The sequence below is a fragment of the Suncus etruscus genome, chromosome 14 (genome assembly GCF_024139225.1).
Source record: "Suncus etruscus isolate mSunEtr1 chromosome 14, mSunEtr1.pri.cur, whole genome shotgun sequence".
Lineage (NCBI taxonomy): Eukaryota > Metazoa > Chordata > Mammalia > Eulipotyphla > Soricidae > Suncus > Suncus etruscus.
Genome location: NC_064861.1, coordinates 80,015,913 through 80,041,150, shown reverse-complemented (window position 1 = coordinate 80,041,150; position 25,238 = coordinate 80,015,913). Strand labels below are relative to the sequence as shown.

At 42.6% G+C, this 25,238-nt stretch overlaps 1 long non-coding RNA gene across 1 annotated transcript in view; it reads left to right on the top strand.

Annotated features, from left to right (window-relative positions):
• The window catches only part of LOC126027705 (uncharacterized), a 35,967-nt gene extending 11,195 nt beyond the window's left edge, over positions 1-24,772 (top strand). Inside the window, exons 2-3 of the long non-coding RNA XR_007502313.1 lie at positions 23,459-23,500; positions 24,681-24,772. This is a non-coding gene — a long non-coding RNA (uncharacterized LOC126027705). The remainder of the gene's footprint in view (positions 1-23,458; positions 23,501-24,680) is intronic.
• The last annotated feature ends 466 nt before the right edge of the window (positions 24,773-25,238 follow it).

Genomic DNA, 25,238 nt, shown 5'->3' with positions numbered 1-25,238 from the left:
CGGAGTCTGGCCTGCATGTTCAAAGTAAACATGATAACCTCTGTATCTCTCTGGTTTACCTTCTAGTCATTTTCTTTTTTTTTTTTGGTTTTTGGGCCACACCCGGCAATGCTCAGGGGCTACTCCTGGCTGTCTGCTCAGAAGGCAGGCACGGGGGACCATATGGGACACTGGGATTTGAACCAACCACCTTTGGTCCTGGATCGGCTGCTTGCAAGGCAAACGCTGCTGTGCTATCTCTCTGAGCCCCTTCTAGTCATTTTCTCTGGGGGAAAAATGTTTTAAAAAATTCCCACTTCTTTTAATAACTTTGCCTCTGTTCTTCCTGAAACAAATGTATTATGATCAATTGTGTCAACTATGTAATGTATTTTCTTTAATTAAATTTAAAAAAAATCTACTTCTGGGCCCAGAGAGATAGCACAGTGGTGTTTGCCTTGCAAGCAGCCGATCCAGGACCAAAGGTGGTTGGTTCAAATCCTGGTGTCCCATATGGTCCCCCGTGCCTGCCAGGAGCTATTTTTGAGTAGACAGCCAGGAGTAACTCCTGAGCACCGCCGGGTGTGGCCAAAAAAAAAACAAACAAAAAACCCCACTTCTAATCCACATATTATCATGTTTTATAGAAGGGCCTATGAGGCGCAGCTCGATCTCTCTTGGTTTGGTCCTCCAGAGATCATCATCCTTTTAAATTCCTTCAGCTGTGGGGCCGGAGAGATAGCACAGTGGCATTTGCCTTGCAAGCAGCTGATCCAGGACCTAAGATGGTTGGTTCACATCCCCGTGTCCCATATGGTCCCCTGTGCCTTCCAGGAGCTATTTCTGAGCAGGTAGCCAGGAGTAACCCCTGAGCACCACTGGGTGTGGCTCAAAAAAAAACAAAAAACAAATTTCTTCAGCTCTTTCTCCTAGAGGTAGTTCTTTTTTTAGGGGTGGACACACCTGATGATGCTCAGGGGTTACTCCTGGCTATGCGCTCAGAAATAGCTCCTGGCTTGGGGGACCATATAGGATGCTGGGCGATCTAGGACTGTGGTCCATCCTAGTTCAGCTGCATGCAAGGCAAACGCCCTATTGCTGCACCACCGCTCCAGCTCCGAGGTGATTCTTTTTGAGATGTGTGAGTGGCCACAGTTGGTTGTGCTTGGACTTATTCCTGGCTCTGTGCTCAGGAATCACTTCCGGTGGAGCTCAAGGTACTATATGTGGTGCTGGGGATCAAACCTGGGTCTGCCATATGCAAGGCACTATTGCTCTCACCATGGTGATTGTTCTTGTCTCAAATGAATGCCCTTGCACTACCAGATTTTGGTTTGTGCATTTTAGATAGCTGTTATATTTTCATTTTTGAGTAAAAGTGTACCTCACAGGGCAGATTATGAAAGATACTTTGTCTTTTGAAGGTGGAGATTGGCTACATCTGGGTTTACTACTGGATATGTCTCTACTCAGGCAGGGATTACTTCTGGTGGGGCTTGGGGACCCTATGTCATACTTGGGACTGAACCACTTTCATATCAAGGTTCCTGTACTCCAGTGCCTTAAGATACTTTAGGGACTGGAGACAGCCTAGGTGGGGCACCTGAATTTGATCTCTGGTATTCTGTATTGTCTCCAAGCCAGAGAAGGAGTGGGCTCCTGAATGCAAAACATGTGCTTTCCTCCTTTGAGCTTCCTTCCTTTCTTTTTTTCTTTCCCTCACCTCTTCTTTCCCTTTCTTCCTTCCCTTTCCTTCCTCTCCTTCCCTCCCTTCCTTCCTTCCTTCCTTCCTTCCTTCCTTCCTTCCTTCCTTCCTTCCTTCCTTCCTTCCTTCCTTTCAATTTCCCTCTTTTCCTCCCTCCCTCCTTTCCTTCTGTCCTTCCTCCCTCGCTCCTCCCTTTTTTCTCCCTTCGCCCTCTTCTTTCTTTTCTCCTTCCTTTCTCTCTTTCTCTTTCTTTCTTTCTTTCTTTCTTTCTTCTTTTTTCTTTCTTTCTTTTTTCTTTCTTTTCTTTCTTTCTTTCTTTCTTTCTTTCTTTCTTTCTTTCTTTCTTTCTTTCTTTCTTTCTTTCTTTCTTTCTTTCTTTTTTATTTTTTTTTATTTTTTTATTTTTTTTTTGGTTTTTGGGCCACACCCGGTAACGCTCAGGGGTTACTCCTGGCTATGCACTCAGAAGTCGCTCCTGGCTTGGGGGACCATATGGGACGCCGGGGGATCGAACCGCGGTCCGTCTCCTAGGCTAGCGCAGGTAAGGCAGGCACCTTTCTTTCTTTCTTTCTTTCTCTTTCTTTCTTTTTCTTTCTTTTTTTCTTTTTTTTCTTTCTTTCTTTCTTTCTTTCTTTCTTTCTTTCTTTCTTTCTTTCTTTTTTCTTTCTTTCTTTTTTTCTTTCTTTTTTTCTTTCTTTCTTTCTTTCTTTCTTCTTTCTTTTTTCTTTTCTTTTTTCTTTCTTTCTTTCTTTCTTTCTTTCTTTCTTCTTTTCTTTCTTTCTTTCTTTCCTTTCTTTCTTTCTTTCTTCTTTCTTCTTTCTTCCTTCTTTTCTTCTTCTCTTTCTTTCTTCTTTCTTTCTTTCTTTCTTTCTTTCTTCTTTCTTTCTTTCTTCTTTCTTTCTTTTCTTTCTTTCTTTCTTTCTTTCTTTCTTTCTTTCTTTCTTTTTCTTCTTTCTTTCTTTCTTCTTTCTTTCTTTCTTTCTTTCTTTTCTCTTTCTTTCTTCTCTTTCTTTCTTTCTTTCTCTCTCTCTCTCTCTCCTCTCTCTCTCTCTCCTCTCTCTCCCTCCCCTCCCTCCCTCCCTCCCTCCCTCCCTCCCTCCCTCCCTTCCTTCCTTCCTTCCTTCCTTCCTTCCTTCCTCTTCCTTCCTTCCTTCCTTCCTTCCTTCCTTCCTTCCTCTCTTTCTTTCTCCCTTTCTTTCTTGATTTCATTGTGCTGATGTCCAGAGCTTCCACAGTTCATTGCAGTGCATTGTGATAACAGTTCCAATGAAACCTTTCACAAGCACTTACTCTTTTTGGAAATTGCAACAGATGGACAATTGTGTTTTTTTTCTACCTCTAAGAAGCATCTGGGAGAGTCAAGGCATAGACAAAAATGTTGTGCCAGGACCTGTGGTTTGTGGAATAAGGAGTTTTAGTATTTCATAGGTATAGAGCTTCAGTTTAGGAAGACGGAAATGTTCTAGAGATGGGTGGGTAATAGATATAATGTGAGTGTCCTTAATGCCCTGAACAGTACATTAAAATGATAGAACCAGGGGACAGCTCATATGGTGAGCACATACCTTACATGTGGGTGTTCTAAGGGTACATCCCTGTCCCTTCAGTCTCTGCTAAGTGTGGCTCCTTGTTCAATTATTTGATGTGGTATCTCTTACTACATTTAAATTTTTCTGAAGGAAAGGTAAAAAAAATTTTTTTTTTTTGGTTTTTGGGCCACACCCGGCAGTGCTCAGGGTTACTCCTGGCTATCTGCTCAGAAATAGCTCCTGGCAGGCACGGGGGACCATATGGGACACCAGGATTCGAACCAACCACCTTTGGTCCTGGATCGGCTGCTTGCAAGGCAAACGCCGCTGTGCTATCTCTCCGGGCCCGGAAAGGTAAAATTTAACATTTCTATCTTCACTGAGTATGGCTTGGCTACAATTAAGTGTTTAAGGGAAAAGTACCGTATTTCCCGGCGTATAAGACGACCTCCTAATTTTACAGTTAAAACATAGGTTTAGGCCTATATTTGCTGTATAAGACAGAATGTTCCTGTGCTGCAACTGTATCTTCCACAGTGAGTCAATCACAACAAGCAAAGGTTCAGAGGTTATACTGTAATAGACGTCCTCTCTGACTCTGGCCAATCTGAGCAGGCTTTTTACAGTGTAGATTCGGGTACAAAACACTGTATAATTTGCATGCATATTTGGATTGGCTTAGTTAGGCGGTCTGAGCAGCCTGGCAGTGATTGGTGTAGGGTCGAGTTGGAAAATTTGTTTTGTGGCAATATTCAGACAATTTTCGTTTAGTGGCATATTGAAACATTTTTCGGGATATACTCAGCGTATAAGACGACCCCCGATTTTCAGTTGACTTTTTTTGTTCCAAAAGTCGTCTTATATGCTGGAAAATACGGTAACTCTTTTGGCTTGGAGATTTAATTGTGGAAGTGAGAGTTTCTTGTAATTAAAACCATTTGCCTGTTGATAACAAGTATTAACCCTGACAAAAATATTTTTTTAATGCGGTTGCTTGAAAGCCTAGAGGCATTCCAATGTGGGCAGAATTTGAAGGTAATATGCACCTCGTATGAAGGGAGGAAATGGCATCTCTCTGGTTTTTCCTCTAAGGGTGCTTTCCTTTCTCAGCAATACGACACATAGCAGAATAGAGCTAAATTTTTGTTTGTTTGTTTTTGGGCCACACCTGGTGATGCTCAGGTGCTACTCCTGGCTATGCACTCAGAAATCGCTCCTGCCTTGGAGAACCACATAGGATGCCAGGGAATCGAACCGTGGTCATCCTAGGTTAGCACGTGCAAGGCAAATGCCCTACCGCTTGCACCACTGCTCCAGCCCCGCTAATTTGTTTTTGTTTTGGGGTCACTCCCAGTGGTGCTCAGGGCTTTTACTCAATGGAGTTTGGGGGACCATGTGTGGTGCCAGAGATTGAATCCAGGTTGACTGTGTGCAAAACAAGCTGCTTATCTCTTCTTCCATGTCTCTGGCTTTAGAGCTAAAAATATTCAGTGGTGGTCTTACAAGCAGAAGAAACAGGTTGGATTTTAGAGCTGTGAAAATAATGAGACATTGAGGAATCAGAAAACATGTTAGAGAAGAATGACTCATAGAGTGGAGGTCCAAATCAAATTCCTGGCTGACTGCTGATGAGAACTGTGGATGGCAGGAGCCCAGGGAGCCCAGCTGACAGTTTTAGTTGGAACATTAGGCAGAAGTTTGGAGTCTAAGTCTGACATATACATAGGAGGGACTTGGTGAAATCCTAAAACTTTCTATCAAAACCCAAAGGACACATCCTACTAATGAAATTAGTAATATTAGTAAATTAGAACATCTCTGGGATAGACTTACTATTGTATGAGAACTACACAACCAAAGACCATCAATTTGAAGACAGGTCAGTATAAGGAAGTTTAGGGAGAAATGGGGTTTCGGGAGAAAATAATGGCACAAGATTAACTGTGTCTCATAGACCTTTAGGACAACATCAGGTGGTTTAATGGATGTGATATGGCATCTCAAAAGAATAAAAACTATTTCAAAGGCCTGGTCTCAGGTGCCCAAATTAGGTAGGATGCATCAGACCACACATTCAAAATTTAAAAGAGAATCTTCTGCAGAACTTCAAGTTAACTCATGTTAATTTTATCTGAAGTTTCTGTTCAGGTATAAAGTTTCAGAAAGGGGAGACTTGATCTCTGTTGACAACCACCAGATTGAACACACAGTTAAAATTCAGTGACTTCTCTGCAGGCTACTGCAGAGAAATATGGAAATTTTGCAATCGGAGTCCATCAGCTGAGGAAACAATTATAACTTATAAAAGTTTTTTTTTGAATCTGCAGGTGATGGAAGAATTTCTTTCTCCAAATTACCAGGGTTGGGACAGGATGAGGCAAGGTTAGTGCCTAAAAATAGGGCACATAATTTATTTGCTAAAATATTGGTGTTGTAGAGATAGCACAGCGGTAGGATGCTTGCCTTGCATGCAGCTGATTCAGGATGGATGGTCGTTCAAATCTCTGAGCCAACCAGGAGCAATTTCTGAGCACAGAGTCAAGAGTAACCCCTGAGCACTGCTGGGTGTGACCCACCCCCAAATAAACAACAAAATATTATTATTATTGTTGCTGTTGTTGTTGTTGCTGGAGACTGAATCCAGGTCTTATGCATACAAGACATTCTCTTTGCCACTAATAGAGCACATTTCTGGATCCACTTACTCTATAATTCTAGTCAGACAAGACTGCCTTAGCCCACTGCTACCTGCATGGAAACGACCAGCTACCATCTGCCAAAGGACAAAGTATCCATGCAGTGTGAGCCACAGTGTAATCCAATGATCAGAACTTGCAAGCTGTGAGTTAATAAATGGCACATTAACTTCATGGTTAACAAGGTGTTTTATCACTTGATCTTCATACGGCTGCGCAGTGGAGAGGAGAAGCAGTGTTCCCACGTTTCTCTCTTACTGGGCAGGGAAGGAGAAAATATAATCTGCTCCACGATGGATTCAGTTCCAGCAAGATTCCTGCTTGTGCCCTATTATTTCACATCTTGACAGATTATATATTTGGATGGTGACCTGAGTTGGTGGAGATGTATACAAATTGGCTATGAGAGGTAATTGGTGTAATTGTGGCTATCAATTATCAGTAAAATTATCAATAAACTTGATAATATGTTATGGCAAAATTCATAACAATTGCTTTGACTTCAGATCCACCACATTAGGAAAATATACAAAATTAAAAGGCGATCACTTTTAGACTTCAATAATTTGTAGACAGAAGTTGAAAACTGAGCATGTTTGTGAAAAGTAAATTATATAATAGAAGATTATATGTTACTGCATTGTAGCAATTGCTTAAATTACATAGCAGTAGTTTTAAATTTGACTGTTTTGGATGCCTTATGCAATTGGAAATAAGATTTAGAGTAATACACAGCATTTAATACTAAAATATTATTATTGTTAGATGTATTTCATGGAATTGCATTTTATTTTTATTTTGGTTTTTGGGCCACACTTGGTGATGCTCAAGGGTTACTCTTTTTTTTTTAAAGGTTACTCCTAATTCTGCATTCAGAAATTGCACCTACGAGGCTTGGGGGACCATATGGGATGCTGGGGATCAAACCTTGGTCTGTCCTGGGTTAGTCACATGCAAGGCAAATGCACTACCACTATGCTATCACAGCCCCTTTTAAAGAATTATCTATCCAGACATATTTCCCTGCTTCCAAAATCTGTATTTTCTGGTCTATAGTTTTGTGGAGTTACAGAATGTCTTAGACATGAGCAGTGATGATAAGTTAGAATGCTCTGGGCATGAGGAACGGGCCTCAGGACCTGTGCTGACTCAGGGCAGTGGCTGCAACAGATATTGGGGGTGAAGGTGTGTTGAATGAATGAAAAGGGAGACAAAGTCACCAACAGGGGCTTTAACTTGGTCCCAGGAACTTCTTGTTCAAATGAAGATGTTTGTGGGCAGAAATAGTGCAATGTAGATACCTGCCAGTGTATGGTTCCCAAGCCCAAATCCTTGGTGTCCCACATCTGCTCTGTTGTTTGATCCTGGTGGCTCCATTCTCTGTGATCCCCAGGGACTACAAGACACTTCCCATCACATAGCAGCCGAGCATGTATGAGCAAAAGGGAAGTGACCCTCAGCAAACATCACAACTAAAAATATATTTTTATATATATTTTGGTCCATGGAATGCACGGACCATGCTGAGGATAGCCAGAGGAAATCTCCCTGAAAACTGGGGCTCCAACCTCAATCTAACTAGGAGGAAATAACAGAAAAATTCACAAGAAAAAAAAAAAAAAGAAAAATTCACAAGGAAGGACAAGTTGCAAAAACAAAACAAAGCTTATTTTCTATCAAAGAATACTAAAAGAATGTAATTAAAAGCAATGAGATGACTAAAAGTTGATCTGGGACCAGGAAAAATACACTAAAAAGAACCATGTTGGGATAATAGAGAATTTTTTTTGTAGGTTATTAATTAATAGCATTGTGTTAGAGTGGATTCTCAATTTGAGAAGCAGACTGACATCTTGCTTTTGGAAATACAGGAGAAAGGAATAGTATGGCTTTAGTTTACTCTGAAGTAATAATAATCATAATGATAGCAATAATAGTAAAATATGTATAAAAATAAATAAAGTAAATGTGACAAAATATTAACAATTGGTGAATCTCTAGAATGCTTTTCTAGGACTTTATATAAATATATTCATGACAACTTTCTTTTACTTTAAATAATTTCATTAAAAACTACAGTACAGGGGGCCGGGCGGTGGCGCTAAAGGTAAGGTGCCTGCCTTGCCTGCGCTAGCCTTGGACGGACCGCGGTTCGATCCCCCGGTGTCTCATATGGTCCCCCAAGCCAGGAGCAACTTCTGAGTGCATAGCCAGAAGTAACCCCTGAGCGTTACTGGGTGTGGCCCAAAAACAAAAAACAAAACAAAAAAAAAACAAAAAAAAACTACAGTACAATGGGTAGGGCACTTACCTTGCAGGCCTTTAATCTGGGTTCAATTTCTGACACCCCATATGGTTCCCTGAGCCTGCAGGAATGATTCCTGAGCACAGAGCCAGGAGTAAATCCTGAGCATGGCCGGTGTGACTTCAAACCCAAAACATAAAATGATGTGGATGAGTGGGACCAGAGCGATAACATAGTGGTAGGGCATTTGCCTTGCATGCGGCTGACACCGGTTGAATCTCGGTGTCCCATATGGTCCCCCTAGCCAGGAGTGATTTCTGAGCACATAGCCACGAGTAACCCCCTGAACGTCACCGGTGGTGGCCCCAAAACCAAAAAAAAAATGTGGATGAGGCCTTCCTCACCTTTATCCACTGCACCCTTCTCCCTACTCCTCACTACTGTACAGGCTCATAGTAACTTAACACATGATGACAGAAGGGAAATGAGGACAGTGATGGCAAAAACAAAAAAGATGTCAATTGAGCTACAATAGTCTATGTTGGTCTCTTCAGATGCCCTGAGGGGCACTGGCCGTGCTTGGTCTTTGGAGGGCCATAAAGCAGGAGCACAGGGCATTAGGCAGCTCCCAGGACCCAGGAGTGAATGAATGTTCTCCCCCCCACCCCTTGCTTTTGGGCCACACCAGCTGCGCTCAGGAATTACTCCTAGCTCTGTGCTTAGAAATCGCTTCTGGCAGGCTCAGGGGACCATATGGGATGCCGTGAATTGAACCTGAGTCTATCCGTGGTCGATCACGAGCAAGTCAAATGCTCTACTGCTGTGCTATCACTCTGGCCCCTGAATGGATGTTCTTTTTTTGGGTCACACCCGGCAGTGCTCAGGGGTTACTCCTGGCTCTATGCTCAGAAATCGCTCCTGGCAGGCACGGGGGACCATATGGGACACCGGGATTTGAACCATGGACCTTCTGCATGAAAGGCAAACGCCTTACCTCCATGCTATCTCTCCGGCCCCTGAATGGATGTTCTTACTGCAGGAAGTGCCTGCTGAAGACTCACACGGGTCTTTTACAGGAGCTTCTCGGATTTACAAGCCTTCACCTTCACCAGAGCTGATCCCAGCAAGTTTGCAGGCACAGCTCTAGGATGCAGCAAGAGCGGATTCCCAGAGACTCACCCACCAAACTTGGCTTCCTGGAACCTGGAGTTATTTGTCTGCCCATGGTGGGAGCTACTTTGCTGAAAGCAAGTTGTCTGACTACATAGTTGCCACTGGACTTTTTCTGGGAGGAAAACCTAGAGCAGAGGTGCTGCTAGTTCACCCTTATGACACTTTAATTCAGGAAAAGTTAAAATTAGCACATTTTCCAATAATCAGAAATTGTATTCCAGTAGGATGAAACTAGCAAGTAGAATTAATCTTTGACTATCTGTCTTTATATGCTCTCATACCCCTCTCATTTTAGATGTCTCTACCCCTTTTATTCTGGGAACTCAAACCATCTTGAGTCAAGTGATATTACGTAAGTTTGTAATAAGTCAAGCAAGGACAGTGAAATTGATTTGATCCTTTTAGAAAAGTTATCTTTCCCCTATATACCACGTGTAAATCAAGGGTTTTATGCATCTGAAAGTAATGTTTAGAACTTTGAAGCAACTAGTTATGGTTTTAATTAATCAATTAATTAATTTTGCATTGGTTTGAGGGGCCGGAGTGGTGGCGCAAGCCTAGGATGGACCACAGTTCAATTCCCCCCGATGTCCCATCTGGTCCCTCAAGCCAGGAGTGATTTCTAAGCGCACAGCCAGGAGTAACCCCTGAGAGTCACCGGGTGTGGCCCCCCACAAATCTAAAAAAAAAAAAAAAAAAAAAAAAAAAGATCGTTTGAGTTCCCAGAATGAAAGGGGTAGAAAGACATCTAAAAATGAAAGGGGTATAAGAGCATATAAAGACAGATGGTCAAAGATTAATTCTTGCTAAACTTGCTAAAGTTTCATCCAGTAGTGTGCAGGACTTAATTCTGACTTTATACCCAGGGGATCACTCCTGGCGGGTTTCAGGAGATCATATGAGATACTGAGGACTGAATCTAGGCCAGCTGAAAGTCTTGGATGCCCCTTGCCCCATTCTGATTTTTAAATGATTACTTTATTTAAGCACAGTGGTTTACAAAATTGCTCATAACACAGTTGGTTATGGTCTTCAATGTTCCAACATCCATCCCATCACCATTATAACATTTCCTCCACCATTGTCCCCAGTTACCGCCTCCAAGCCTGCAACCCCTTGGCAGACACAAAATAATTTATTTTACATTGCTTGTTATAACAAAATAATAGGCTTATAATAAAACGTCAGCAAAAGAAAATTTGTGGAAATTATTATATCTCACAATAGGGTCATTAAGACATTGAAGGTATATTTAGCTGTTTGTTGCTAGGTAAATATTTGGTATTATTGGTTTCATTTGTGGCGCTTAGGTGGCTTCTGTGCTACACTCACACTTAATTTAGAATGTTCCTTCTGGGGTGTCAGTGCTGAGAAATTTGGGGCATATGTAACTGAACTCCAGGAATTTGTGGATCTGTTGGGCTTGGCTGAGTAGCTGACATAGTGGTGGTTATGAAACGTGTCTGAAACTGCAGGGGCTTCTGGAAGTTGGAGGTGTGGGAGGAGACTATCAGCCTCCACCCCCCAAAAGACTCCAGAGTTTTCAGTACCCGGTGTACCGGGAATTGTTGTAGGTTTGATGTTTCTGCTGAGATTATGCGTGAAGCAGTGAAGTTGGGCCATTGATGTTGCAGTAATTGTGGGGCATAGATATGGCCGCAGGGGTTTGGGCAGGGCAGGACTGGCCCATTCTTTTCCCAAAACTATTCTGGAGCTTTCAGCTGTGAGACAGATGCACCCATTAATTTTAGCCACTTAACTTGCTTCTCTTTTGAGGATAAATTGAGTCTATGAAGTTGGCTGAAAAGGAGACATGGTGGCAGCTGTGGGATGTGGCTGTGGCTCCTGGGGTTTCTGGAAGGACCCTCATTATTAGTTAAAAGATATCTTCTTGGGGCCTGAGAGATTGATCAGTGTTTAAAGCTCTTGCTTTGTAAACTTAAAGCACAAAGTTGCATCCGGTGCTAATGCTAGGTCAAGCATGATCCTGGAAGCTCTGCTGCGTGTTCCTGGTGGCTGAGTGGTTCTGCCTGCAGTGTGGTGTATTGTGTGCGAGAAACAACTCCAGGGGTGCAGTGCCATTAGCCCTGGGACACCACAGTCAGAGCAAGAGCGAACATTGGGTGTGAAATCTGTGTCCTCTGAGGTGTGACCCCCCGGAGCACCACAACCATGAGTGTAGATGACTTCTCTCATGTCAATCGCGTGGATAGAGGGAAGGAGAAGCGGGTGAAAAAACCCAAACTCAACCCAACAGTGGGCGGTAGAAAGTGCATGCATTCTCGTTCATGCACACTAGATGACAGCAGAGGACGCATATCGGGTTCCAGGAACCTTTAAAATTTGGTCAGATTCTTAGGATGTTGTCTGGTGGTCCCCCAAAAGATCTTTCTTTAACCTTTCTTTTCTTTTCTTTTTCTTTTCTTTTTTTTCTTTTCTTTTCTTTCTTCTTTTCTTTTCTTTTTTCTTTTCTTTTCTTTTTTTTTCCTTTTTTTCTTTTTTTTTTTTTCCTTTTTTCTTTCCTTTCCTTTCCTTTTCCTTTCCTTTTTTTTCCTTTTTTCTTTTTCTTTTTCTTTCTTTCTTTCTTTCCTTTCCTTTCCTTTCCTTTCCTTTCCTTTCTTTCCTTCCTTTTCCTTTCCTTTTTCCTTTCCTTTCCTTTTCCTTTCCTTTCCTTTCCTTTCCTTTCCTTTTCTCTTCTCTTTTTTTCTCTTCTTTCTTTTCTTTTTTTTTTTGGCCACATCCCGTGGGCCTCAGGGGTTTCTCCTAGTTCTGTGCTGAGAAATCGCTCCTGGCAGATTTGGGGGACCATATGGGATGTCAGGGATCCAACCCACATCCATTTTGGGTCAACCACGTGTAAGGCCAATGCCCTACCGCTGTGCTATCACTCCGTCCCCCTTTAATCTTTCTTTCTAGTGTCCCCAACCCTATTAAACTGCTAACACATAGACATGATTAGACCTGCTTGTCAAATGGATACAGACATTTCGATGTTTTTGCTCTTGATTCTTTGGGGGTCCTCCAAGCAGATTAAGGTTTGGATGAATTGGAAGCAAAACTGGCAATTCCACCCCATAATTTCACCCTCGCTTCCAATTTGTAGTCTTTGGCTCCTTTTTTGCTGTTCCAGTCAAGCCGATATGAATCTGTTCCTGCAGTCTTCCTGTTTCTGGGGTTTGAGTGGGGTTTTCCCTCTCAGAATAGATCAAGTTGAGCTCCAGGGATCATTTGCCCCAGGAGGGTTGATGCTAGGTCGTCTGTCTTCTGTTGCTGAGCTTTTCACATCAGAGCACGGGAAGTGAACCTTTCTGTACAGAGAACCTTGCAACCATTTCCTCCTCCATCTCTAAGTCCATTAGGCAAAGGGAATGAATCTAGGGTCTGACCTTTGAAACTCATTGCTGCTACCAGCCTGCAATACCCACTGAGACATTCAACCAATTATTCTGAACTCACACTCAGGTCGTCCAATGCTGTGGGACCTTTACAGCATTTGATTTGCAGATAGCTCAGGTTCAAAAGGCAAGCAGAAAGAAAGGCAGAGAAAGAACGCAGAAAGAAAGAAGGCAGAAAGAAAGAAAAAAGAAAAGAGGTGAAATTATTCTGTGAACATCAGCCTCATTGAAGTCATAGGGATCTCAGGGTGTAGGTTTGACTCAGAAATAAACTAAAAACAAGTCAGCAGGTTGAGTAATCAGATTTAAACAAGACTCTTTAGCTATCTTTGTTGGTATGACTTACATAACAAGGTGACTATATCTTTTTTTTTTTTTTTTGTCTGTTTTGGGCCAGGTGGTCCTTAGGGCTTACTTCTGACTTTGTACTCAGGGATCACTCTTGGCTGGACTCAGGAGATCACAGAGGGTGTCAGGGATCAAATCTGGTATTCCCATTATACTATCTCCTCAGTCCCCATCCCCTGATTATAACTTATATGTGCTGGCAGCAATGTTCGACTCTTTTTCCTGGCTGGAGCATCCCACCTGTTACAAGAATTTAATAGAATAGAGCCTGGGGTTGTTGCCAGCTTTTGTTCGTTATGAATTATGCTGCTCTGAACCTTCATATACATGATCTTTGGTGGACACAGGCACTCATTTATCTTGGATTCTATGTCCTAAAATGGAGCTGAGTTTGCACTGAGTAGAGCATGGCCATGCCCTACCACTACCATGAGCTTTAGTGGCCATTGCCAGTTTTCCCAAGGTGGTTGCACTGTGGTGGGGATCCTGGTTTGTAGAAGTCTATTAACTGTAGTTGTTTCTTTGATTCTCTACTTTTTGGACCATACTTATCTGTGCTCAGGGCTCAGTGCTCTTGACTCATTGCTCTGGGATAATTTCTGACTGGGCTGGGGGACCGTATGGGATGCCACAAGCAAGACAAGTGCATTACTTGCTGTATTATAATTCTTGCCTCCTCAATTATGATGATAATTTGTATTTCCTCAATGACTAATGGAATTAAAGTTTTTTCAACTGTTTATTGGCCTGTAGGATATTCCCTCTGTGAAGGTTAGTGCAAGTCTTTTGCCCTTTCTGCTGCTTCTAGAAATTGATTCTCTTTTAAAAATTAAGTTTTAAATGACATATTTTATATTTGTTTAAGGCAGTACAATATCCTGATTATATGTATATGTAGTATACTGCAAAATAATCACTGCAATAAATCTAGGTAACACTCATCATCATATAAAATCACAGTTTGTTTTTCCCTGGCAACAGAATTTAAGATTTACTCTTCAGGCTCCAGGGAAGAAGAATCAATGGAAAAGCACCCGCTGTGTAGGCACGAGGCTAAGAATTTTTTGTTTTTGTTTTTGGGCCACACCCAGTGACACTCAGGGGTTACTCCTGGCTATACGCTCAGAAATCACTCCTGGCTTGGGCGACCATATAGGATGCCGAGGGATCTAACCACAAGTCTGTCCTAGGCTAGCGCATGCAAGGCAGATGCCTTATGGCCTGTGCCACTGCTCCAGCCCCGAGGCTAAGAATTTGATCTCAAAGCTGCCTATATGCACTAAATGAGGGTCTGGAACCCTGGTACTACAACAAGAGTGTGGCCAGGAGTGTATGCTCTGGTGAATAATGTGAACACTGTCACTAAAATGTGCAGGAGCACAACTAAGTGTGATCTTTGGTGACCGCGAGTGCAAACACTGCAAGTAAAGTGAACAATCCTGTGAACAACACATGATGTTGTTCATAACAGTATGTTATATTCATAACAACATAATGTTGTGGGAGCCAAGACATTGGGTTTCTGTGTTGGTTCGCTGTATCCTAATTTTTGTATGTGTTTTTGGGCCACAACCAGTGGTGCTCAGAGGTTACTTCTGGCTCTGCACTCAGGAATTACTCCTGAGGATGTTCAGGAGACCATATGAGATGTCAGAGATCAAACCTGGGTCAATCAAATATTTGCAAGGCAAGAACCCTACCTGCTCTACTATCGCTCTAGTCCCTGGTATTGTCTCTTGGTCTATCCAAGCCTAAAGTCTGGGACAGAATCTATGATCTTGGAGAATTGTTAACTTCTCATTCATTAGAGAGTAAAGAGGTACAGATAGCTTGTTCCACTGTCCCCAAGGAGGGAAGGGGAATCCCATACCTCCTATTCAGGGAGAATAGGGGGTGTTGGTCTGGTTGTAGTACTTCATGATAAATAATTCACACAGATAGGAAGGTTTTAGCAGGCAAGAAAATTCACACCAGAAGCTGTTCACCCACAAGCCAGTCGCTTCACCACGTGGAACCCCAATCCCAGATGAAAAGCCCTCTCCACCTGCTTTTCTGCCTCCTCTTTATTCAGCTCCAAAACCAAAATTCCTCCCACAGGGAGGAGAGGGGGAAAAAAGCTGGAAGAAAGACAGTGGGAACACAGAAACAAAGGGGATCTATTTCAAAGGCTTCTATTTACTTCACAAGATAGAGCTCAAGACTTGGTAGAAGTATTAAAAATGTAAGATGAGAAGGCTGGAGAGATTGTACAGTGGTAGGGCATTTGCCTTTCACGCAGCCAACCCAGGACAGACGTGGGTTCAATTCCCTGCATCCCATATGATCCCTTGAGCCAGCCAGGATCTTCTAAACCTAAAACCAGGAGTAACCCCTGAGCTCCACAGGATGTGGACCCCAAGCCAAAAAAAAAAAATGTAGGATGGGAGCTGGCAAGGGGAATCTGAGACTTTGTTTCCAATAATCAAGTGTGTGTGTATGAGACAGTGACCACTGCAACTGCCCAGGGAGGGAAAAAGGTGTGTGTGTGTGTGTGTGTGTGTGTGTGTGTGTGTGTGTGTGTGTGTAGAACACCAGGTATTTTAGCAACTTTAAAATATACAACACATTTTTTAAATTTTTTTGTTTTATTTGGCCACACCCACTTGATGGTCAGGGGTTACTCCTGGCTAAGCGCTCAGATATTGCCCCTGGCTTGGGGGGACCATATGGGATGCCGGGGGATCGAACCGTGGTCCTTACTTGGCTAGCACTTGCAAGGCAGGCACCTTACCTCTAGCGCCACCTCACCGGACATTTTTAATTTTAATTTTTGTTTTTTATATACAACACATTACTATTAATGATAGTCACTGTGTTGTGTATTATATTATCAGGACTTATTTATTAAATTAATGCCTTTATTTATTGATTAATTATTAATTTATTAATGAATACCTTTGGATTTCCTTCACTTATTTCACTCTTCATCCTTTCCCCTTTCCCCTGCCTCTGTCAGCATCTAATATTTTCTCTATGAACTCAATTTTAAAGTTTTGATGTTAAGATCTTACAGATCAGTGAGGGATAATATGTTCAACAAATTGCTTAAAGAATTGGATAGCTGAGGCCAGAGAGATAGCACAGTAGTAGGGCATTTGCTTTGCACACAGCTGACCTGGGACAGACCTGGGTTCAATCCCTAGCATTCCATATGGTCCCCCAAGCCTGCCAGAAGCGATTTTTTTTTTGCTTTTGGGTCACACCAGGTGATGCTCAAGGGTTACTCCTGGCTATGTGCTCAGAAATTGCTCCTGGCTTGGGGGACCATATGGGACGCCAGGGATAGAACTGAGGTCTGTCCTGGATCAGCCGCATGCAAGGCAAACACACTACCTCTGCGCCATCACTCAGCCTAGGAGCGATTTCTGAGTGCAGAGCTAGGAGTAACCTATGAGTATTGCTGGCTGTGACCCACAAACAAACAAACAAACAAAAGGATTGAATAGCTATATATACATATATGTGTGTATATGTATATATGTATGCATATGTCTATATCTATATTAGACAGAAATGTCCCAGCTCCATAGCTGAACTCAAATAATATGAGCAACTTAAATTTCTCTGGTGGAACCAGAGTACAGGTTGAAAACTCTGAGGATGGGGCCGGAGAGATAGCGTGGAGGTAAGGCGTTTGCCTTTCATGCAGGTCATTGGTTCGAATCCTGGCATCCCATATGGTCTTCTGAGCCTGCCAGGAGTGATTTCTGAGCGTGGAGCCATGAGTAACCCCTGAGCACTGCTGGGTGTGACCCAAAAACCAAAAAAAAAAAAAAAAAAAAAAAAAAAAAAAAAAAAGAAAACTGAGGATATTCTAGGAATGGGGGGGGGTAGACCAAGTCGATCCCACTTCCCCACAAAAAATGCCAACAGCCCCCACCCATACCCACCATCTTCCTATTTAAAAAATGGCCCAGTTTCTCTATCATGCTCCAAAATAAATGACGGACACTGACTCTTTCCTGAAAGTCTGCTTGGGCTGAAAATTCTGTTGTTTTCTTAGAATGGGGTTGGGCAGATTCCCCTTTCTGCCTGAAGCCATAGCAGCCCTGTGCCATATCCTACATCCTCTGACAGAAATGGCTCAGCTCCACAACTTAACCTTATCAAACTGCCAAGTTACTAAATTTGTGCATGATACCTCAAAATTTCATAGTGGTGTCAGCTCAATAGGATCATGACAAATCTGATGGGAAGATTACATAGAAGATCACCAAGCCCACTGAATCTAAACAGTAACACAGAAGACTCAGTAGTACTAACCACAGCCCAGTAAATCCTTGGACAATGACTTTAGTAACACCACTGTGTGATATAATTATTTCAAATTGACCATTATTGACCTAAGCTTTGATTATCCCATTTGCCTTTTTGCTGTAACAAACAATATGCAGTAAATTAGTTTGTGCCTGCAAAGGGGCAGGCTAGGGTATTTATTGAATGGGAAACTGGGGACGTTGGTGAAGGAAAGGTCACACTGGTGGTGGGATTAGTGTTTGAACATTGAATGCCTGAAACAACTGTATTATGAATAACTTGGCAAATCAAGTTGTTATAATAAAAAAATAACCCATATCTTGAACTTCATATAAAAATCAATGTAGCATAATACCTGGCATTTTTAAATGCAGTACTCTACACCATCTAGAGGAAAATATAGACAAAGTCATTGAGGCCTTGGGCTAGGCAGAGGTTTATTTTTTGTTTGATTTTGTTTGTGGGCCACACCTGACTATGCTCAGGGTTACTCTGGGCTTTCTGCTTCTAGTAGTGCTCGGGGGGTGCATGACCATAAGGGATGTTGAGGATCAAATCCACATTGGCTGTGTGCAAGGCAAGTGCCCTTCCCAGATATGAATCCTAAAGCACTGCCTGCCAGTAAAAGTTATAGTTTAAAATGTTTTGCTATGAGGGGCAGAAGAGAGAGCCCAGTGGTAGGACGTTTGCCTTGCATGCGCCTAACCCTAGACAGACCTGGGTTCCTAGCATCCCACATGGTCCCCCAAAACTGCCAGGGATGATTTCTGAGCACAGAGCCAGGAGTAACGCCTGAGCGCTGCTAGGTGTGGCCCAAAAAACAAAAACCAAAACAAAAAATGTTTGCTGTAGAATCATGTGTTAGAGAATAAAAGGGAAAATATGGCAGAATATTCATGAACCACATATTTAATAGGACATCCACATTATGTGAAAAACTCTCAAAAGCTGAATGGTAGCTCAGATGGTAGACACAGCCTTGGATCACCCTCAGAATTTTAGGGCCTGAATATTTAATTGTCAGGCTTGCACAGCTGGTCTGATTATTTCCAGGAGTGTCCTGTAGCCCCCAAATAAAATAGTCAACAGAAAACTCTGAAACAAACTGGAAAAATCCAGTAAAACTGAATTCTTCTACTCAAGCATGAGGGACCTATTTTTGAAAGATGAGGAAATGACAGAACACATAACTCACATGGGTGAAAATCCTGGGATCATTCCCAGCATTGCAAAACTAAAATCAAAACAGAACAATAAATGATGGGAAAATATTTGAATTATGAGTTCACCAGAAAGATATATGAACAGAAAATAAATTCATGAAAGGATAGTCAACAGGATTAGTCATTAGGTTAAGGCAAAATAAACTCACAGTGAGATAGTACTGTAGGCACTTGGGAATATTTGACAAGTGTTTAAAATTATCTAAATCTAGGGTCTGGAAAGATAGTACAGCAGACAGGGCACTTGCTTTGCATGCAATTAACCTGGGTTGGATCCCTGATCCCAAGCATTCTATATGGTCCTCTAAAACCCAACAGGAGTGATCCCTGAGTGTGAGCCAAGAGTAAACTCTGAGCACAGTTTTTGTGACCCCCAAACCAACAAACAATATAGAGATATGGAGATTTAGAACTCTCATTCATTGCTAGTAGGGATGTAAAATAAAAGAATGACTGAAAAACAGATAATTTCTATTTTGGGAGATTTGGGCTTCCAAGCAGAGTTCAGCAGGTCCCCAGGCCACCCCTGGTGGTTCTTGATTAATCAGGATGTCCTAGGGAAGGAGGTTTGAGTGTTGATGAGTAATGCAGTGCCAGCGCTTGAACTCTGATCCTATAGGACTTGAAGCATATGCCCCTGACTTCTGAGCTATGTTCCCAGTCCAGTCCAGCAATTTATTAAAATGTTAAGCCTTTCATATGATATAGTCATTTAACTCCTAGTAGTAACCAAAATATATCATGAATATATAAAATTTGTATACCCATGTTCATAGAGTTATAATAGCAAGACACTGGAGACCCAAAAGCCCAACAGGTGCTATTGTGTAAATAAATTGTGGTATAGGTGTAAATAAACTAACTCTTAGAAACAAAAGAAATGGATTACTGGTAAATTATGCAATATGAATGAATGAATCTCAAAATAATTGCGTCTGAATGCACCCCCAAACACATGTCACATTATTTCATTTATATATGTTTATAGGAGGCTGGAGAGAGAGTACAGAGAAAAGGGCACTTGCCTTGTATGTGATCTACCCGGGTTCAACCCAAAGCAGGCTCATATGGACTCCTGAGTCCCATGGGGGCTTTGAGTCCAGATCCAGGAGTAAAGGAGTGAGCTCTGAGCACTGCCAGATGTGGCCCTAAACTTTATACACACACGCGAGCACACACATACACACACACGTGTGTGTCTTTTCATAAAATGCAAACTAATTGGTAGTGACTCAAAGTTATAATTATTTTGATTATTTATAGTAGATTATGATTGGAGAAATTAGAAGTGGACGGAAGGAAATTTTGAGGGAGTAACAAGTTAATTTCTTTGATTGTGATGATTGCTTCAGAGGTATCTAAAGAATCTAAAGAATCGACAACAGGGATTACTGTTGTTGCCTGACTTCCTGATCACCAGTGGACATAGCCCTGGAGGCACCTCGTACCCATTTTGCTGTTTGTTTTCCTTGAAACAAACTCCTTAAAAAAACTGTAAGTGACCAGTGATTGGCACCACCCCCAAGTGTCAATTAAAATTGTAACAGAGCAAATAACCAATCAAGGCTAAAGATAGGATTTTTCTGATTACTAGCTAACCTTGAAAATGTAACCCATTCCTCACTACATTGTGACAATTGTCATCTGGTGTAGATTACTACTTATCTACACTGTCTGCTATAGGTGGATGTACTCAACTCTTCAAAAGGCTTGGAAGAACTGTGATTAGGGCTGCAGGATTTGGGTGGGGGACTTCCTGCAGTTGCTGGCTCCCCCCACACCTCCTGCAGTAACACCCTGTAGGAACCACCCAACCACCTAAAACAAACAAAACCTTCTGAGCTTTGTCTCATTTTGAATTTCATTTCTCAGTTTGCATTTCCTGACCCCTACCCTACATCTGCTGTGTCCTGAATTCAAGGGATCATTCCCTTACCCTGCCTGGCCAGCAGAAAATTTCTCCATATAGTTAAAACAAAACAAATTCTTTGTTTCTTTAAATGATTATTGTTTTCTTTAAATTATTTTTATTTAAGGCCCGGAGAGATAGCACAGCAGCGTTTGCCTTGCAAGCAGCCGATCCAGGATCAAAGGTGGTTGGTTGGAATCTCAGTGTCCCATATGGTCCCCCGTGCCTGCCAGGAGCTATTTCTGAGCAGACAGCCAGGAGTAACCCCTGAGCAATGCTGGGTGTGGCCCAAAAACCAAAAAAAATTTTTTTATTTCATTATTTTATTTGTATTTATTATTTTTATTTTATTATTATATATATATTTTTTGGTTTTTGGGCCACACCCGTTTGACGCTCAGGGGTTACTCCTGGCTATGCGCTCAGAAATCGTCCCTGGCTTGGGGGGACCATATGGGACACCGGGGGATCGAACCGCGGTCCTTCCTTGGCTAGCGCTTGCAAGGCAGACACCTTACCTCTAGCGCCACCTTCCCGGCCCTTATTATTATATTTATATTAAATTGTTTTCTTTAAATGATTATATATCATATATAACTATATATGTAGTTAAAACAAGTTCTTTGTTTCTTTAACTGATTACATATATATATATGTATATATATATATTTTTTTTTTTTCCCCCCTACTGAGAATAACCTCCTTGTTCCAAATTTATACACCCCGCCCCGGTGGGCATGGCAAAGCCTGGGAAATTTAGAGAGGGACGAAATAGAAGCAGTAGCGAGATGCCAGGCCGAAACTTCTGTAAATGCCAAAGCAGCAAACCCACTTAACAGGTAAGAAGCAGTGAAGTGGACTGGAAAGGGGCGTGCTCAAGCGTTGGTGGGCGGAGTCACATATCTGGCCCCTCCCAAGGCCACACATATGTCCCACTCTCTGCCCAAGGGTTCTAAGAGGCACTTGGTCCCAATAGTTGTGAACCCGGGCGAAAGCAATCAACAGCGGGTAGCCACCTAGGGTTTGATCCCTAGGCATCCCATTTGGTTCCTTGAGCCCACCAGGAGTTCTGAGCGCAGTCAGAACTTCTGGGCACTTTGGGATGTGTGACCCAAAATAAAACAAATATTTCAGAGTACCCGGTAAGTAGGCAGGTGTGTTCCATTTGCCTTGGGTTATTTGCTGAGCAACTGGTTTTCGGAAGGGGCAGAGAGATAGTGGGGTGCTCGCCTTGCAAGCTGCCCATATGTGTTCCATTCCCATTACTACATGTTATCCCCAAATAGTGAAGGCTACAGAGGTACAACAGCCCCTAGCAGATTTGCTTTCCTTTCTGAGCAATAAATTTTCGGTACAGTCCTTCCTACATGGGCTAGTGAAATACAACTTGTTAAAAAATTAAATCAATGCCCTAGACTAGAGAGATTGGAGAGATAGGATAGTGGGTAGCTCTTGAAATGGGTTCAATCCTTCAGCACCTAACCTGATAAGAAACTGGCCTGGAGGCGATCTTGAATAATAAAGAACTGAAGTTCTGAAGCTAAACTACAGGTTGAGATCCACATCTTTCCTTTGCTGCTTATCAGGTGTGAAATCTTTGGGAGGCAACTTTCCTCCTCTTGGCTCAGTTTCTCTTTCAGGTTCCTATTACATAAGGATTTACTTAATATACTGCAAAGGGATCTTCACGAGTGAAACTGAATAGAACAATAGTGCTTAAGAACCAGGAGCCAGGAGTCCAGAGCAATGGCGCAGCAGTAGGGTGTTTGCCTTGCTCGCGGTTGACCCAGGATAGACCTCCGTTCCATCCCTGGCGTCCCACATGATCCCCCAAGCCAGGAGCGATTTCTGGCACAGAGTCAGGAGTAACCTCTGAGCATCACCCGTGTGGCCCCAAACCCAAACAAAACAAAACAAAAGAGCCAGGAGTCAATAGGAGCCAGAGCGCAGGGAGGGCACTTATCTTGCAAGCAGCTGACCCAGGTTCTATCCCTGATAACATATTTGGTCCCCTGTATCTAACAGTAGTAATCCCTGAGCATAGAGCCAGAGTAATCTCTGAGCATCTCTGGGGGTGGCTCAGTGCCCTTTCCTCCCATAAAGAATTAGGAGTCTGAGAGACAGTAGTGTACAGGGGTGTAAGGCTTTTGCCTTGCACATGATTGATTCCCCATTCCTGCATATGGTTCTTTGGGCACCACTACGAGTGATCCCAGAGCTCTGAGTCATGAGTAAGTAATGAGCACTGCCAGGAGTACCCCCACAAACACATATCTATATTATTTGTTTTTACATCAAGAACAAAATTTCCCCAACCCCCAAATAAAACAAAAATATACCTATGTCACTGTCTACACTTTTATGATGGTAGATCTGCTTTTAAAAACTTATTTCTAGATGGAAACAGGAGGTTCATTTTAATAGGGAGGGGTTGGGTCACATGGGGGTAGTGCTCAGGGATCATTCCTGGTGGGGAACCATAGAGGTGCTGGGGATTAAATCCTGGTCAGCTAAATGCAAGGAAAGCAGCCTGCTCAACCATCTCTTCAGCCCTGCAAGATTATTTGCAGGAGTGAAAGTTTCCAAATGTACACCCGATGCTAGCTCTGTTGCTAACTGCTCAGGCATTTGTTGAACATGTGAAGGACCAGAATGAAAAATTGCAATAGAGGACAAACCAGATCATAAACTTTCCTTGCAAACAGTACCACAATATTTCTCTACCTAGTCAAAGTGCTTTAGGTAGTCTTGGAGGGTCTATATCTATTCACTTTCTGGTATTCATTGTGTGTGTTGTGAGGAAGAGATGCTCAATTTTAGAGATGTGTTTCCTCTTGTTGGTGATTTTCGCAAACCCCAGCCAGAACATTAACATGATATTTGAATACTCTTCGTTCTTAACAGTATTTGGGAATCTTGGATCCAGCTTCATTTGAATTCTCTGTCACCTATCCCTCCAGGCTCATGGCATTCTGTGAAGCCAGAACAAGTAGCCCTGCTTAGTAAGTATCTTTTATAGTTCTTTTTTTTGGGGGGGGGTGTTAATGATAGGGAAACACATTCTGTGGTCCTTAGGGGCTACTTTCTGGAGGTACTTAGGTGATCACGTGGGTGCCAGGGATCAAAACTGGGACTTTTGAAAAGCATGTGTTTTAGCCATCTCCCTGGTCCCTCTTCCCTCGTGTGTGTGTGTGTGTGTGTGTGTGTGTGTGTGTTGTGTGTGTGTGTGAGTGTATGTTTGTGTGTGTGTAGATCTCTAGAGTACTCAGAAAGGCTGGGTCAACTTCAATGATACTTGGCCAGCTAAACCTGGTGGTTCAGTGCGAGGTTTGAAGATGTGATGCTTTTCAGCGCATGTGTTGCCAAGGGCCACCTCGGCAAGCTGATAGTGTCCAGAGGTCCCTGCAGAGCCAGGGACCCTGCTTGGGTTCTGGTCCATATAAAGCATGTGCCCATGACTTCTGAAGTATCTCCCTGGTGTCCCATCTAACATTTTTTTCTTTAACAAGTTGACACTAATATTACAGTCTGCATTAAACCATATCATGTGTGAGCCACTGGTGGTACATACTGCATCAATGTGTTTAAAAAAGAAAGGCCTTTAGCCACTAGTATTATATAGGAAACTGACTTTGCAGTTGTGGAAGTGGACTTTTTTTTTTTTTTTTTTTGGTTTTTGGGCCACACCCGGTGACGCTCAGGGGTTACTCCTGGCTATGCGCTCAGAAGTCACTCCTGGCTTGGGGGACCATATGGGACGCCAGGGGATCGAACCGCGGTCCGTCCTAGGCTAGCGCAGGTAAGGCAGGCACCTTACCTTTAGCGCCACCGCCCGGCCCCTTTTTTTTTTTTTTTTTTTTTTTGGTTTTTCAGGCCACACTCTTTTGATGCTCAGGGGTTATTCCTGGCTACGTGCTCAGAAATTGCCCCTGGCTTGGGGGGGACCATATGGGACACCGGGGGATCGAACCGTGGTCCTTTCCTTGGCTAGCGCTTGCAAGGCAGACACCTTACCTCTAGCACCACCTCGCCGGCCCCGGAAGTGGACTTCTTGACCTCAGAATCCATCCCGGGCTACTTTCCTGCCACTGCGTACATTTATACCCTGCCACTGAGATAATGTTCTCATTTTTAGTTTTATTTTATAATTTTTATTGATTGATTGATTGATTTTGGTTTTAGGCCACACCCAGTAATGCATAGAGATCACTCAGTGCTGCTTTGCATTCAGCAATCACTCTGGCTGAGCCTGGAGGATTGTATAGGGGTTTTGGGGATCAAATCTGGATTGGCTGCATGTAAGGTAAGCACCTAACCCACCATATTATCTCTCCAGCTTCTTAGTAATAAAAAAAAAAAGTAGGGGCTGGAGTGGTGGCATAAGTGGTAAGGCATCTGCCTTGCCCGCGCTAGCTTAGGATGGACCGCGGTTTGATCCCCTGGTGTCCCATATGGTCCCCCAAGCTAAGAACGATTTCTGAGCGCATAGCCAGGAGTAACCCCTGAGAGTCACCAAGTGTGGCCCCTACCCCCCCAAAGTATATCTTTACTTTTATTTTTGGGAACAAAGATCAAATCTAGGATATAATCCACATGAGACATGCAGCTCTGCCACTAAGCTACTTTTCTAGATCTAACTTTTTAATTCTTGGGACTATTTGGAGCTTATTTTTTCTTTTTATATTTTATCTCTCATTACAAGATCCCAGAAGACAAGAACTGTCTTTTTTTATTTTTGGC